This window comes from Pimephales promelas, chromosome 5 (genome assembly GCF_988280905.1).
Source record: "Pimephales promelas chromosome 5, fPimPro1.hap1.1, whole genome shotgun sequence".
Lineage (NCBI taxonomy): Eukaryota > Metazoa > Chordata > Actinopteri > Cypriniformes > Leuciscidae > Pimephales > Pimephales promelas.
The window spans coordinates 8,149,952-8,164,910 of NC_142773.1; the positions used below are offsets into that span (position 1 = coordinate 8,149,952).

Genomic DNA, 14,959 nt, shown 5'->3' on the forward strand with positions numbered 1-14,959 from the left:
ATCAACATTTAGTGTAGTCACTAGTAAAATAATTGTAAAGCGATTACACAATTGTACCTATTATGCTTAATAATGGTTCAAAAAGTAATGCTGTAAGTGCAGTAGCCTTAGTGCAGGTTGACATCTAACACAGAACGAACGGAGAATAATATTAAACAAAAGTGTAGAATGAGCAGTGTGTGTGAGAGGAAGTCAGGTTTAATGCCACTAGAGCCGTGTGTGTTGGCAGTGTTTGAACAGTTGTTGAGAAGACAGACTTCCGTGAGGTTTATGGCTCCACTCCGTGTGAATGTGAACGCGTTCCAGCGCGTGTTTTCCGGCGCGCCTCTGCAGTGAGACACGCAACCGCGCGCTCGCGTCTCTGTGCTCCCGGACCGAGACTCACTTTACGCAGTCCGAAACCAGAGGAATCTCCTTAAGTTTAGGAAAAAACACACTCTCGCGACTGAGTGTGCTGCAGGTCCCGGCCCGGTTTGCAAACGGGGGTTCTAGTGAAAGCTATCGGGCCAACTCGACGACGCACATGCGCATGGCTTTGATTTAAAGGGGGATTCGTCTCGCTTTTCCCTAAACCGAGTGTTGCATGGAGCTGGACAACTACCGGCTGCCGAGAGCGACGAAATGCGCCTTTTAAACGAGAACTCGGGGTTCGGGTTTCCTCACCAGTCCGTGTTGGTAGAGGCCTAATGGGTTTACGTGGAGCGCGCGGACCCGAGCTCTACCTGCGCGAGGAGAGTGTTTGTGCGCGGGTGTAGAGGTGACTTACAAACCCTCGCTTTATCAGCCGACAAGGACTGTTCCTCAATCAATCAATCAATCTGTGAGTATTATTCATCTCGCATATTTCCATTTTGCGCTCGGTGTGGGACTGAATGGCGTGGCTTTGATCATTCCCAGCGACTCCATTCGGGTCTTCTGGGACAGCCAGCATCTAAACTGCAGTGTGTGTGTGTGTGTGTTTGAAACAAACCATCAGCAGAATGAAGGTCTGGATTAATACTTTTTAAAGATTGAATGAAGCATGCAGGGTCAGATAATGATGTGTGTATTGTTTCAGTAGTGTTGATAATACGGCAGTTCATCTTGGAAAGAAAGGGTTTTTTTTTCTTTGGAAAGAACAGGATGGGGGCCAGATGTGAGGCTATACATCACGCTTATCTGTCCTAGAATTATCTCTATTGGTGAAATATAGAGAACCGTGCAATAAAACAACATTTTTAGGGCCAAAACACTACGAGAGAAAGTATAGTTATTTCTCAAGCTATATATATATATATATATATATATATATATATATATAGCAACTTGCATAGAATTTAGAAGCTTTAGTAAAATAAAAGGAATACAGTAGTAACTTTTTATTTAATGAGGCTTATAATGGGTAGTTTAGTAACACTTTATAGGTTCATCATTAGTATGAGTAAATGTATTAACTAACAACGACCAATACATTTGTTACAATATTTAATATTAGTTAATAAAAATCCAGCTGTTCATTGTTTGTTCATGTTAGTTTACAGTGCATTAGCTAATGTTAACAAACACAACATTTGATTTTAATAACGTATTAGTAGCCTAAATGTTGAATTAATATTAACTAAGATTAATAAATGCTATGTGAGTATTGTTCATTCTTAGTTCACGTTACCTTATCTTAAAGTGTTGCCAGTTGGTTAGACGGGGCTCACCCCAAAAATATCCCATTCTTCATAAAATGGGAAGTGGTTTGCTTCAGTTGATTCCTGAGACGTGTATGCGGCAGCTACATTTAGATCATGTCACTGCACATGCATTATTCAGATATGAGCTGCACACGTCACAATAGCTCATGAACAGCCTGTAGTCTGACATTTGAATAAGAAGTGCCAGTCAAATAAACAGCAAAACGCTTTTTGAATTCGGATTAGAAGCCGTTCACACTTGCATTGGTTTCGACTGAGCACAATGAGCACAAACTATTAAAAAAACAACTAATGTTGTGTAAATGAAGCCCGTCCTCTTTACCCGAGCGCATTTTCTTTGATAATAATTTGGTAACACTTTACAATAAGGTTCATTAGTTAACATTAATGTATTGACGTACATGAACTAACTAATGAGCAATACATATGTTATTTTTTGTTAATGTTAGATAATAGAAATCTAGCTGTTATTGTTTGTAGTGCATTATATGAACTATGAACTAAGATTAATAAATGTTCTCGAAGTATTGTTCATTGTTAGTTCATGTTAACTGATGTATTTAACTAATGAACTGTTAGCAAAAATTCCGTACGTATAATAAAACCTACAAGGACAAATGAAGGCCTCGTGTGAAAAGCCCATAGTTTAGATATTAAATGTATGTATTCTGAGTTATTGTTTAGTGCTGGTTCATTTGAATTCAGAGAGTGAACTCACATGGACAAATGCGCAGTTGAAGGAAGTGCCATCTCTGCTCACATCAACCGCCTGTGATTCCTGCCGCTTCATTTCCAAGCCCGCATTTACATAACAAAGTGTTCGAGTCTCAACTGTGAAAACTTGAGTCTCTCCACCATCCCCCTCCCCAAAGTTGAGCTCGCCTCGCGGTTGTGTTCAGACGTTTACTCCACCAGGACATTCACTCTGCCTCTCTTTTTCATACAGCCTTTTGTTTTCAGATCATAAGATTCAATTAAATTAGTTATTTTCCAATTTTCCCAAAAGAAATAAATCCCCAGTCAGGAGGGCTCAAGAATGTGTAGAGGATCCTGATCTTGATTGTATTAAAGCCGATGTATCATTTCCTCTCCAGCTGAGACGCTTCAGATGCGCACTGTTCAACATGATGGTTTTAAATTGCTTGTAATATGACTGGAATCACTTTGAAAAAGGAAAATACAGTTAAGTTCAAGTCTGTCATATAGGCTACACACAGTTATTTAGATATACAAATAATATTTTTAGTATTAAAATTATAATGAGAACATTATAATTGTGTGTTTGGGCTTTTAATACCGAGACTTTTGTTTGGATTTTGCTTTATTGGCCAATATATCGGTTATCGGCTTTAAAATATAAAGAATTATCGGTTATGGATATTGGCGCATCCCTACTTTATTCCCATGGCTGATTGTACCATAGTTTACACCAGTATTGTCAAGTCAAATTTATGTGTTTTCTCAACACACAATGTTTCAGCTTTACCAAAAATGATGATGTTAATATCTTCATGCCTTAGAGCAGGGCGAGGATACAAGCAATCAAGCTTGAAATCTTAGTTTCTACAGTAAAACAGTGGTAACTTTCTACTGTCCAGTAGAGTTAAAGTGTTATAGTTGACTAAACTTCTATTAAAGTCCCCCTGTAGTCTATAATTTTACCCCTTACTCATCTTTGATCAGCAAAATTACACATTTAAATGTTTTTTTTCCTTGAAAAAAAATTCTTCATGCCTTAAAATATCTTGAATGTAACTCGACACCCTCGCCTCATTTAGTATGTGTGGTTAAATGAGCCCCGCCTCCACTCACTCAGCTCAGAGATCCACTGGTTGACGATCACTCGTTGATCTGATTGGTTACAAGTTAGTGTGTGACGTCAGAAACATTATATTTTTAAAACAATAATATCTTAGAAAATGATGACTTGGAAATGGTGACTGATTTTCAAAATAAATTACACAGGAGCCGTAATTTATCAACGAATATTTTCATACTCATAAAGCGTGTTGAGACCTTTATTTTGAAATAGCAATGAACATGAAAAATCATGAAAAAAAGGTAGAAACCTTCGTTTGTTTTCATGCCAAGAGCATCCATTCAATTATTTTAGAAAAAAAGGTCTGAAAATGTTTTAAATATTCCAAAAAAATAATAAATTCACTATTTGTGATGTGGCAATAAGCTATAACGCGCATGCGTGTTCTTTGTATGTGTTTCTTAGAGGTTGAATTCATCGAAATCTGCCAAATTTCCCATATTACTTCTGAATAGGATGTCTACTTCATAAATTGTATGAAAATTGTAATGGTTCATATCACTCAAAACATATGGAAATGGAGGCGCCCTTATATGGACAGTTACTGGAGTCTTGTTGTGCCCTAGTGGAAAAGTGTGGTACTGCGCCCAAACAAAATCTCACAGAAAGCTCATTTTTTGAGACATCAACCTAAAATTTTAAACACAACTTGCTTACATTTTTGGCTTTGATTTTTCTGCAGTTTTAGAGTAGCCCAGGTTTTGAAAATATATATATTTTATATAAAATATGAATAAATATTTTTTTACTTTGTACATTTCCATAAACTCAAACTTCTATAACTTTTTTTCTATTTCACTTTCTTAATTTATTTCACTTCGACAAAAATCTGCCAAATGTCTTCTTTAAAATGTCTATATTCCAAAGCATTCTTCAATTACAACCATTTAAGTTCAAAATGTGCATTTCCATTTCTGTTCAAAAAAGGGGGGTGACAGTTAAAAGGTTAATATAAATCATTTGTTTTTTGTCAAGATTCGAGTTAGTTGGTGCAAGCTTTGGTTAAACTATTCTAAGTGATTCTACAGCGATCTGATGCATATATAGATGGTTTCGATAACACCTGATTGATTCCCTATCAGCACTTCAGCGTAATGATGATCAGGCTATTGATTCGATCGTGATTATGATCATGCTCTGTTGCACACTATGCGTTGTGGCACATATTGAATGCAGTTTCACACTAGACTGGTGGTGTGAACCGGTTTGCTTGCTGAAACAATGCTGTTGTCAGTCTTTAGTCTTCAACACATCCCACGTGTGAGTCCCGGCGGCTTGTGGTCCTTCTCCTCATCCCGTTCCCTTACTCGCTTCTTGCCAAGTTCTCCGCACTGCCCTGTCTAATTAAAGCTGAGGAAAGCGTGCATGTATGTGAACATGAAGACAGCATTCAGAGATCTCATATTACAGCACTGGTTTCTTTTACCAGTCTTGACTGACTCCATCCACCAAAAGACTCTGTCTGTCGAAAGCAATAATGGCTCAAGAGCTCGGGGCAAAGGCAGTAGGGGGTTAGGGCTCCGGGTTCATGGAAAAAATGGTATGGATCTGTCTGTGTGTGCAATGAGGAGGGAAGCATCTGGAAAAGTTCAATACTGTTTTGTACAGTGGGAGAATTCAGTTGTTGCTCTGACTACTTCATGCATAAGGAATGTTGATTATTATTTAACGTTTCTCATATTAAACGGCAGAAAGAATGGATGGGTTTTATCTTTAGTATTATGCATTGACACATGTGCGATTTCCTAACTTGCCACTTGCGTATGAGCGTATGTTTGACAACTTTTGATTGTTTAAATTAACGATTTCCCAGAATTGGTCTTTGAATCGGTTTCAGTCCATAAAGTCGATGAATGGAGATTGATCTCTGTAGTTTGCTAATGTTCCCATAGAAGTGATCTGGATTACTCAAGTTCTTGGCATCTCTTATTTCTGCTGTCCTAGAAAGGCTTGTGTCTTTCTTCTGTTACTATTTAGTCTTCATGATGCATGTAAGCAAGCTGACGCTATCATGTGTTGTTACACAAAGATCATTTTAAAATGTGTTTTTATGGTTAGTTACTGTATAACATTGCACAGACACACACACTAAACGCAGTTTTTTGTTGTTTTATATTTAAAATCTGGAAGATTGTTCCCGCCACAGAATGAAAAATAAAAATATTTTTAATTGCGACTTTTTATCTCTCAATTCTGAGTTTTTTTTTTCTCACAATTGTGAGTTTACACCTTGCAATTCTAACTTTGTCTCAGAATTGCGAGATATGAAGTCAGAATTGCGAGATATAAAGTCAGAATTGCGAGAAAGTCAGAATTGCGAGATATTAAGTTAGAATTGCGTGTTATAAAGTCAGAATTGTGAGATATAAAGTCAGAATTGCGAGATATAAAGTCAGAATTGCGAGATATAAAGTAGGAAGTGTGAGATATAAAGTCAGAATTATGAGAAAGTCAGAATTGCGAGATATAAAGTCAGAATTGCATGATATAAAGTCACAATTGCGTGTTATAAAGTCAGAATTGTGAGATATAAAGTAGGAATTGCGAGATATAAAGTCAGAATTGCGTGTTATAAAGTCAGAGTTGCGAGATATAAAGTAGGAATAGCGAGATTTAAAGTCAGAATTGCGATTAAGTCAGAATTGCGTGTTATAAAGTCAGAATTGCGAGATATAAATTAGGAATTGTGAGATATAAAGTCAGATTGCGTGATAAAAAGTCAATATGCGTGTTATAAAGTCAAATTGCGAGAAAGTCAGAATTGCGAGATATAAAGTCAGAATTGTGAGATATAAAGTCAGAATTGTGAGATATAAAGTCAGAATTGCATGATACAAAGTCGCAGTTGTGTGTTAAAAAGTAAAAAGTGCATGATATAAAGTCAGAACTGCGAGATGTAAACTTACATCAAAAAAGTTTACTCTTTTTTTAAAAGTTTTTTCCCCTTAGAATTGGCCTGATAAGACGCAATTGCGAGTTTATACCTCACCGTTCTAAGAAAAGATGTCAGAATTTTGACATATAAACTCGCAATTATGTGTTATAAAGTCAGAAGTTGCAATTCTGACTTTGTCACGCAATTCTGACTTTATAACACGCAATTGTGAGATAAAAAGTCGCATTTATTTATTTATTTATTTATTTTTTATTCAGTGGCAGAAACAAATTTCCATAAAAATCCAAAGCAATTGCATTGTGAATGTGGTGAAAATATCATATATGCCAGAAACCTTAAGAAGCTGACATTAGTTTGTCAATATGAATATTGCAATTTAATGCTCTTTTCTAAATGTACAGAAATGTAACTAAATTTTACCATTATGTTAACAGTTTTAATCTATAATCTGGATATAATACTTTCAGGTACAGAAATAAAAATGTAATATTTTCAAATCAACTCTATTTCAGGACACAGCATGCATTATAGAGAATAACAGTAGCCAAAAAATATCATACATCTCACATTAGTATTGCTAAATAACCAAACACAGCGTGAAAAGTTACCACTACAGTAGCTTTTGCAGTCATTTTATACCCTTAAATTATTATATAGACAATGTTTTTGTTGTTGTTGATTTACATTTAAACTAATGCATTGTGAATGTGGGGGAAATATTTTCCATGCTTTCACAAATCTTATTTTGCTCATGCATATTTTATTTTCTTTCCGTTATGCCAGAAACCTCAAGTAGCTGAAGAAATGCACACAGTGCTCTTTGAGCAACAACAAAAGCTATTGATAATCATGCAACCTTTTCCCCATTTTGTTTGTGTACAAACAACAAAGGCCATTATATGATATATTTAGCTGCAGTTGGACTGGTGGATCATGGTGCTGAACGCCACCGGTTCCTGCAGGGAAAACATACACTCCGTATTTCTCTAATGAAGGCTAAAATGTTGGCGAGGAGAAATGACGCTTTTCTCATCTGTGAAGAAAGACGGGAGAAATGTCGGGAAAGAAAGTGCATAGCGTTCAGTCTGTCAGTAAACATGTTACGCTTGTGCGTGGATGTTTCTGTACCCGCAACATTATGGATTTGTGTGTGTGTGTGTGTGTTTGCAATCAGTCTTTAGAAACCTCGAACAAAATGAAACCGCTATAATCTCTCGATAATCATCTTTAATCTCATTATGAATACAGTGAAATAAACAAACATGGATTTTTCCACATTTCTATGTCTGTGAAGGTGTCAAGTCAATCTGATTTATTACTGAGCTTTTTGAAATACACATCTTTTCAAAGCAGATGATGCTTAATATCTTCATGCTTTATAGTCACATTTTGCAGATTAGAGCTGAGTGATAATATAGTTTACATTTTGCACGATACAATCATGCAGCTGAGATTTGCTATATATAAATCATCCTAACCGAGTAGGTATTTATGATATTTATGCGTTTATCTAGATACATTTGGGCGTACTTTTATGTACAGCTTTATATAAAGAGCTGGGTATTCATATAGTTGCGTTTCATGATGATATATAAACAAAATTACACAGCTGAGATTTGCTATTACCGCCTTACGTGAATAATATAGTATAAATTGTGCTTAAAACGCTGTATTACATACATTGTTCGCTTCACTGCTGCTAAAACAACTCTTACACAAACGCATGAAGACTAATAAATCATGCTGTGGAAACGAGTTTGGGGAATTACAGAGAATCTTAAGTGTAAAACCAAGCTTCCAGTTTGTTGGGTAATGAATTGTAACCTCACCTTTGTTCTCTTCTTTAGTCTTGACATTTTAATTCCTGCACTCAGGCATTGTGTGTTAGGACCTGTATTGCACACCTAGCATGAGCTCTTACACATTAGTTCTCCATGCAAGAGTGTTTCATGACACGCTGTTGGATCTGCCGGGAGTGACGGATGGGGAGTTGCGAGACCGTTCGCGTTATGTATTATGTGTTGGTGCGGCTCGTCCCGTTGGCGGTTGATGAATAGCTAAAGGTCTCGTAGCCGCATCTATCAGGGGATTAGCATTGACCTGTGAGACCTCTCCAGCGGCCCCTGCCGCGCAACCAACGGCTACATTAGCATAGATAAAGACCACAGGCTCTTTAGAGGATAGCTGCATAATGTATGTGTACCTCTGTGGGAATGTCTAATTTAATTTCGATGTTTTTTTTAGCTGTGAGAATGCTAATGCTAATGCTACATCTGTTCAGTGTGTTTCAGTTAGGGCTGCACGTGACTAACTCTTGATTTAAGCCATCAGTCGACTGGTGCACGGCACGTTCATGATCTTAATTACATCTGGACATTTACAAATTAAAGTTTCAAGAAATAATATGTAATATCGCTAACATTGTTCTACGTTGAGCTGTGTGATTCTGAATAAATTGAGAATTTATTTGTTTTGTTAAATTGAGATTCTTATTAGGGTTGGGTATCGTTTTCATTTTAATTATTCCAATTCAGCTTATCGATTACTAATGTCAATTCCAATAAGATAAATAAAAAACCCATCAGATATCACATTTATTACGTTTTATTACCATGAACAAAAATCTAAATGCTAAAGATCCCTTTGTCTATGGTTTTAACCAAAGCTAAAACAACTAAATCAAGCATTATTAAATAAGTAAACACAAAAACAAATTAGCAATTGCACAAATAAACACAACTGAACAAAGATACGAATTAAATAAACGGATTTTCAGGTATTCAGGTACTGTAATCAAATGTAAAATAGCACTGCACTTTATAAATTAAATATACATTACAAAGTTACAAAAGTTATTCAGTCGAGGAGTGCATTTCTCTTTGTGTTCTGTAGATTAGTGTTATTATCGAGATGGCAGCACAGGTCTAATATAGGCTACTAATACACACACGTTTTCTTTGTTTATTTTTATTAATGGGGGATATTTTGACATGTTTTTGTCCATTTAAGTGCACCTTTATTTATATATTGCCTTTTATAATGCAGATTGTGTCAAATAATGCAGAGAAGTGTGTCTGGGCCGTACAGCAGATCTCAGTTCAGTATTTCACTCTGTCCACAGGCTGAGAGGTGTGTTTCTGTGAGCGCACAGCAAAGAAACCGGTTTAGTCACTTTAAAATGCACACAAAGCAATCGATAGGAGTAATCGGAATCTGTACGTCTTATCGAATCCCCTGTTTTGGGGACTTTGTAACCGGTTCTCAATAGCCAATCCTAATCACGGTATCGAGACGTTACGAGAGTCGGTTTTCTTCTCGTGGACAGACGGCAGCACGTGAGAAACCAGTTGATGTGGCGCATTATTTTGACACTCTCGATGTGCTTCATGCCAAATTTTTATGTATCTTTGTAATAATGGCTTTGAGAAGGAGCTTTATGAAACCGCCTGACAGGAAAAGAAAAAAACACCCTGCATGTGCGATTATGCGGCGTCTACACCAGATGTATATTTTGGTAATTATTGTTCTCTGCCTTTTTTGTTTTATTGTGCTTTGATTTCTTTTTTTAAACCCAATATTTTCTTGACACAGATGCAGAAAGCTGTTTAATTCTCGTTGTAGATGCGTCGCTGAAGCGAGTGTGTCGATCAGGCGAACAGAAGCGTGATTGCTGATTGCTCTGGGTTTTAATTATGGAAATTATGAGCTCTTAAGAATGCTCAAAGCATAAAAATGGGGTATTGAATATTGTTGCACTACAAGATGTTTAACGCTTGTGGTTGAAACCTTTAATGTTCACTTGGAATTGTTTTGGATTTGAGAAGTAATTCTGCATTATTATCGCAGATGTTATTTTGGCTCAAGAGGATTGTAAACTGTGTTTATAAATGTCCTTTTTTAGCATGATTCTGGCAGTGTGGTGCGCCAGCGGTGAAATACTTTTTTTTATTGCTTTATACAACTAAATATTTTTATAAAGAAATACTCAGCCTTTTTGACCACTGGATAGCTACTTACAAAAAAGTGTCTTTGATCAAAGATCAATGCCTTCCCAACTGAACGTTTGATCAGCTCCGTGATATTAACATTTATTTTTTTATGGATTGTTTGCTGTGAAACAAATTTCCCTCATGCTTTCTATTTCAAAAAATAAAAGTACGTGGACCTTTAAGGTCATGAATGAACACACTCATGGCTTTTTACACTGTAAAAAAATATTGTTGGTTTAACTTAAAAAAGTAAGTAACCTGGTTGCCTTAAAATTTTAAGTTGATTGAACTGGAAAAAGTGAGTTAATACAATGAAGGAGAATGATTTAATCATCAGAAACTCAAAAGTATATGTTATCTGAACTAAATAAATTATTTAAGTTGATTTGACAAAAGAAAAAATGTTGTGATTAGTACACTGTAAAAAATATTTTTGGTTTAACTTAAAAAACCTGGGTTGCCTTAATTTTAAGTTGATTGAGTTGGAAAAAGTGAGTTAATACAATGAAGGAGATTAATTTAATCAGCAGAAACTCATAATAATATGAAGTAAAGTTATATAAAGTTGATTTGACAAAAGAAAATATGTTGTCATAACAAATCTTGAAAATATTTTTTCAGCATAGACAGGCTTTGTGTTGCCGTTGTTGTCCGTATGGTGCATTTTCTTGACAATGGCTGTGCATTTTATCACTGCCACCTATTAAACAACATGTCAAATTGTGTTAATGAATTGTTTAAGGGTTTATTGTATGTACTTGTTCACAGTTTCCTCCAGAAAATACATCCTCCGCTTGCATTGCTCAAGCTGAAAAGCTCTTAAATCGGCACTTACAGTTGTGAAACAGGTTCATTTCACTTTGCAACTCTCGGTTGAAAGTCATTTTAATTGCGTTTCAAGTGGATTTCCCCAGTCTTGGTCACACGGACGTTCCTCTAGTCTAGTTAGAAGGTGTGGTGATGCTTTAAACGCTCATGGCTGCTACACTAAATAAAAGGATCTGTGGATTCAAGCAGGCTGAAGATGAATCATTTTCTGCTCTGTTTTTCCAGAACAATCCTGGATATAATGTTGTTTATAATGCTCTTTTCCTGACCCGTCACAGACCGCGCTAAGATCCGAATAGTAGTTAATGCTACTAATGACTGAGTCATTGAATGAATGTTTTTTTGAGTGGGACCAGGCATGTTTTTAAAGCGCTGCCCCGTCTGGTTCGCTGTGCGGTAACTAAGGGATCGCACACGGACACAAGCAGGAATGATGTTCTGGGGGACAGAAGAGGGGAAAGTGGAGGGTTAGACGCCATCCATTCTCTTTTGTTGTGTTATCCAAAAAGCTACTATGGTTCTGCTGATATTAAATACATGGATTCAAGAGCCGCTGAAGCCGACTGTACATTAGTATGATTAACAGAACATTGATAAAAGGGATATTTGAGAGAGTAGTGTCTTGTTATTCATAATGAAATGTAATTTGCAAGTTTTGCACATCTTCATTCCATACCATGATTTGGTATTTAAGCTTGATGACATAAGTAGGGATGCTCTGAAATAAAAATCTGGATGCTCTTGGCAGAAAAACGATTGCTATCGATTTTTTTTCTTATTTTAAATTACCTTATTTTTGTATAATTGTATTCATATTAGATTATTCATATTTTTTTTTTTACATTTTAATTAGATTGAATATGATAATGACTTTATCCGAGCGGTATTTTTTCTGCTCGTATTTTTGGCCGTTTTTTCCATTTCGTCAATTTTTTTTTTTTGTGGCCGAAATTTCGGTGCATCCATAGATGATCATTTTTTTTAGACAAAACGTTTACATAGATTCCGATGGCATTAAGTCATTTTTATTAAAGCACTTGAACAAAATTGCATATTCATTAAAGGGACTGGCTGAGCATCATTTTAGCATAATTTTGTGATTTTTTGTTATGTACTTTTGGTTTAAATGATTTTTTTACTCCTCTGATGGAACTGAAGAGTGGACAAATGTAAATAACATGGCTTAATACAGTTGAAAATAGGGCTGTGAAACGATTAATCGCGATTAATCGCATCCAAAATAAAAGTTTGTGTTCATAATATATGTGTGTGTAGTGTGTATAATTATTTTGTATATATAAATACACACACATGCATGTATTTATTTATTTAAGAAAAATGTGTTATTAATATATCAAATATTTATATTTATGTATAATATTAATTTTGTATAAATGTATTTTTTATAAAATATTTACATGCATGTGTGTGTATTTATATATACAAAATAATTATACACACTACACACACATATTATGTAAACACAAACTTTTATTTTGGATTGCAGGTAATCGTTTCACAGCCCTAGTTGAAAAGATTCCAATGTCCATAAGGTGGAGGTGGGGATGGAGGCGGGGTTTAAATGATATGAATATATAATATATGATGAATATATTTAGCATGAATGATGAACTGGGGCTCATGAATGGGACTGAATTTAAAAGACCACTGTAACTAGTGTCTAAACTGGACTGGTTCACGTCAGATCAGGGTTGGCTAATGCCACGCTTGATGCTTTAAAACACAACTAATACGATTTAAAACCAAATGTCGTTTCATTAGTTTATCGACAAGCCATTAACCAGGCGTAGTCCACACTGCAACTGGTGCTCCTCCAGTCCCAGTCAAACCAGCGGATCAAGGGTTTGCTTGAAGAAAGAGCACCTGAAGTGTGCAGGAGCCATGAATAAACACTTTCCACTCAAAGTAAACATGTAGAATAATTAGTTTAGTTATCAGTATAATATAATAATATAGCACGCACATTCCTCATCTCTGAGAGTAATTGAACTCTAGCAGAGCATCTGTCGTGAAACTGCATACACTCCAGATAAATGTTTTTTTTAAATAATTGTGGTTGTGAATTTAACATGACTCGTCAAAAAAATTAAGCAAGATGTTAATGTGCAAATTAACCAATGACATTAGTCGAACAAATGAAGGTTGACTGCCTACGTTTATAGATCATAAACAAGCGACCGCATGCGTCGGACACACTGATGATGTTTTGGACTAGATAAGTGCTAATGTAAAATAAAATTATAATTTTTGAGACTTAAATGTGGCTCGTATCAATATTATACAGGCCTTGACACTTTATTTCCCCCAAGGAACATTTGTGCTCCTAAGATTAGATTTCAAAATGTACATTAAAGAAACTTTTTGAATATAATGAAATCAAACAATGTGTTTTTCGTCAATGAAAGGATACAGGGAGACGTTTACAAGCTAAATTACACTGGGTTTTTCATTTTAAATTACATTTTTCTTCAAAATGTTTAAATGATACATATACTGTATAATAAACAGGTTATTGTGCCAATACTAGTAAAATCTTGACTTGAATAATAATGTTAATGTTCTTTTCAGGGCAGCACAGACAAAAGCTACAGGAGTTTACATTGAATTACGTTCTTAAAGGGATAGTTCACTTTGAAATTAATTTTTGATATGTTTTATCTTACCTCAAAGGCATCCAAGATGTAGGTGTCTTTGTTTCCGCAGTAGTTTCAATTTTGATATTTTTAGGTCAAACCGTTCTTGTCTGTCAGTCATATAATGGAGGTCTATGGTAACCACCTCAAAGAGCAGCACAGAGAAGTCAAAATTAAACATGATTTAATGACTCGTAAATGTAAGAACACATTGATGGCCTAAGACACGAAATGAGCGGTTTGTGTGAGTAAACGAACAGTATTTATATCGTTTTACCTCGTTACCACAGCCACTAAGCGCCCGCGCCGTCAGATCACTTGGAAGTGACTGTGGTTACAAGAGGTAAAAACAATATAAATACTGTTCGTTTTCTCACACAAACCGCTCGTTTCGTGTCTTAGGCCATCAGTGTGTACTTACATTTATGAGTCATTAAATCATGTTTAATTTGGACTTCTCTGTGCTGCTCTTTGAGGTGGTGACCATAGACCTCCATTATATGATTGACAGACAAGAACGGTTTGACCTAAAAATATCAAAATTGAAAATACTGTGGAAACAAAGACACCTACATCTTGGATGCCCTTGAGGTAAGATAAAACATTTCAAAACTTAATTTCAAAGTGAACTATCCCTTTAAAAACAACTTATTACAATATAAACATGAAGTAAACATTGTCAAATCACAAGCAATCTAGTGGCATAAATGCGTTTTCCGCTTTTGAAACGCGGATGTGTTTTACTTTGAAACGTCCAGCGCTTATTAATTTAATAAAATCATATCTTTTGAAGCTTAATAATCACATTAAGTCTCATTACTATTCCTGGTTTTTCACGTCCTATCTTAAAATGAAGATATTTGTCGTGCCTTTTATTTTTGAGATTGACTTTAATTTTGTAGCCTTTTTAAGAACCCACGGGCACTTTTTAGTTGCACAGGTTAACATTAATTCCATTTTATAGTTGGACATGTCTCAGTTTAGATGCGAGTGTCAGGAGTGATCCCTGTTATGACCGAACATACAGTCCATGTTTGGAAGAGCAAGTGGTGTCCATAAATGAGAGATCCAGCTGCTCGAGTCTCAGTTTT

The 14,959-nt window shown here is 35.7% G+C and overlaps 1 protein-coding gene across 7 annotated transcripts in view; it reads left to right on the forward strand.

Moving 5' to 3' along the window:
• The first annotated feature begins 248 nt into the window (after nt 1-248).
• Nucleotides 249-14,959, forward strand: part of adgrl2b.1 (adhesion G protein-coupled receptor L2b, tandem duplicate 1) — a 162,994-nt gene continuing 148,283 nt past the window's right edge. For 4 of the 7 annotated variants that reach the window (XM_089130899.1, XM_089130903.1, XM_089130901.1 and 1 more), the window contains exon 1: nt 251-820. The gene's annotated coding sequence lies outside the window, so the exon portion shown is untranslated. Of the gene's footprint in view, nt 821-14,959 lie in introns of all 7 variants that reach the window. The other 3 variants (XM_089130902.1, XM_089130904.1, XM_089130905.1) reach the window with 2 other exon arrangements.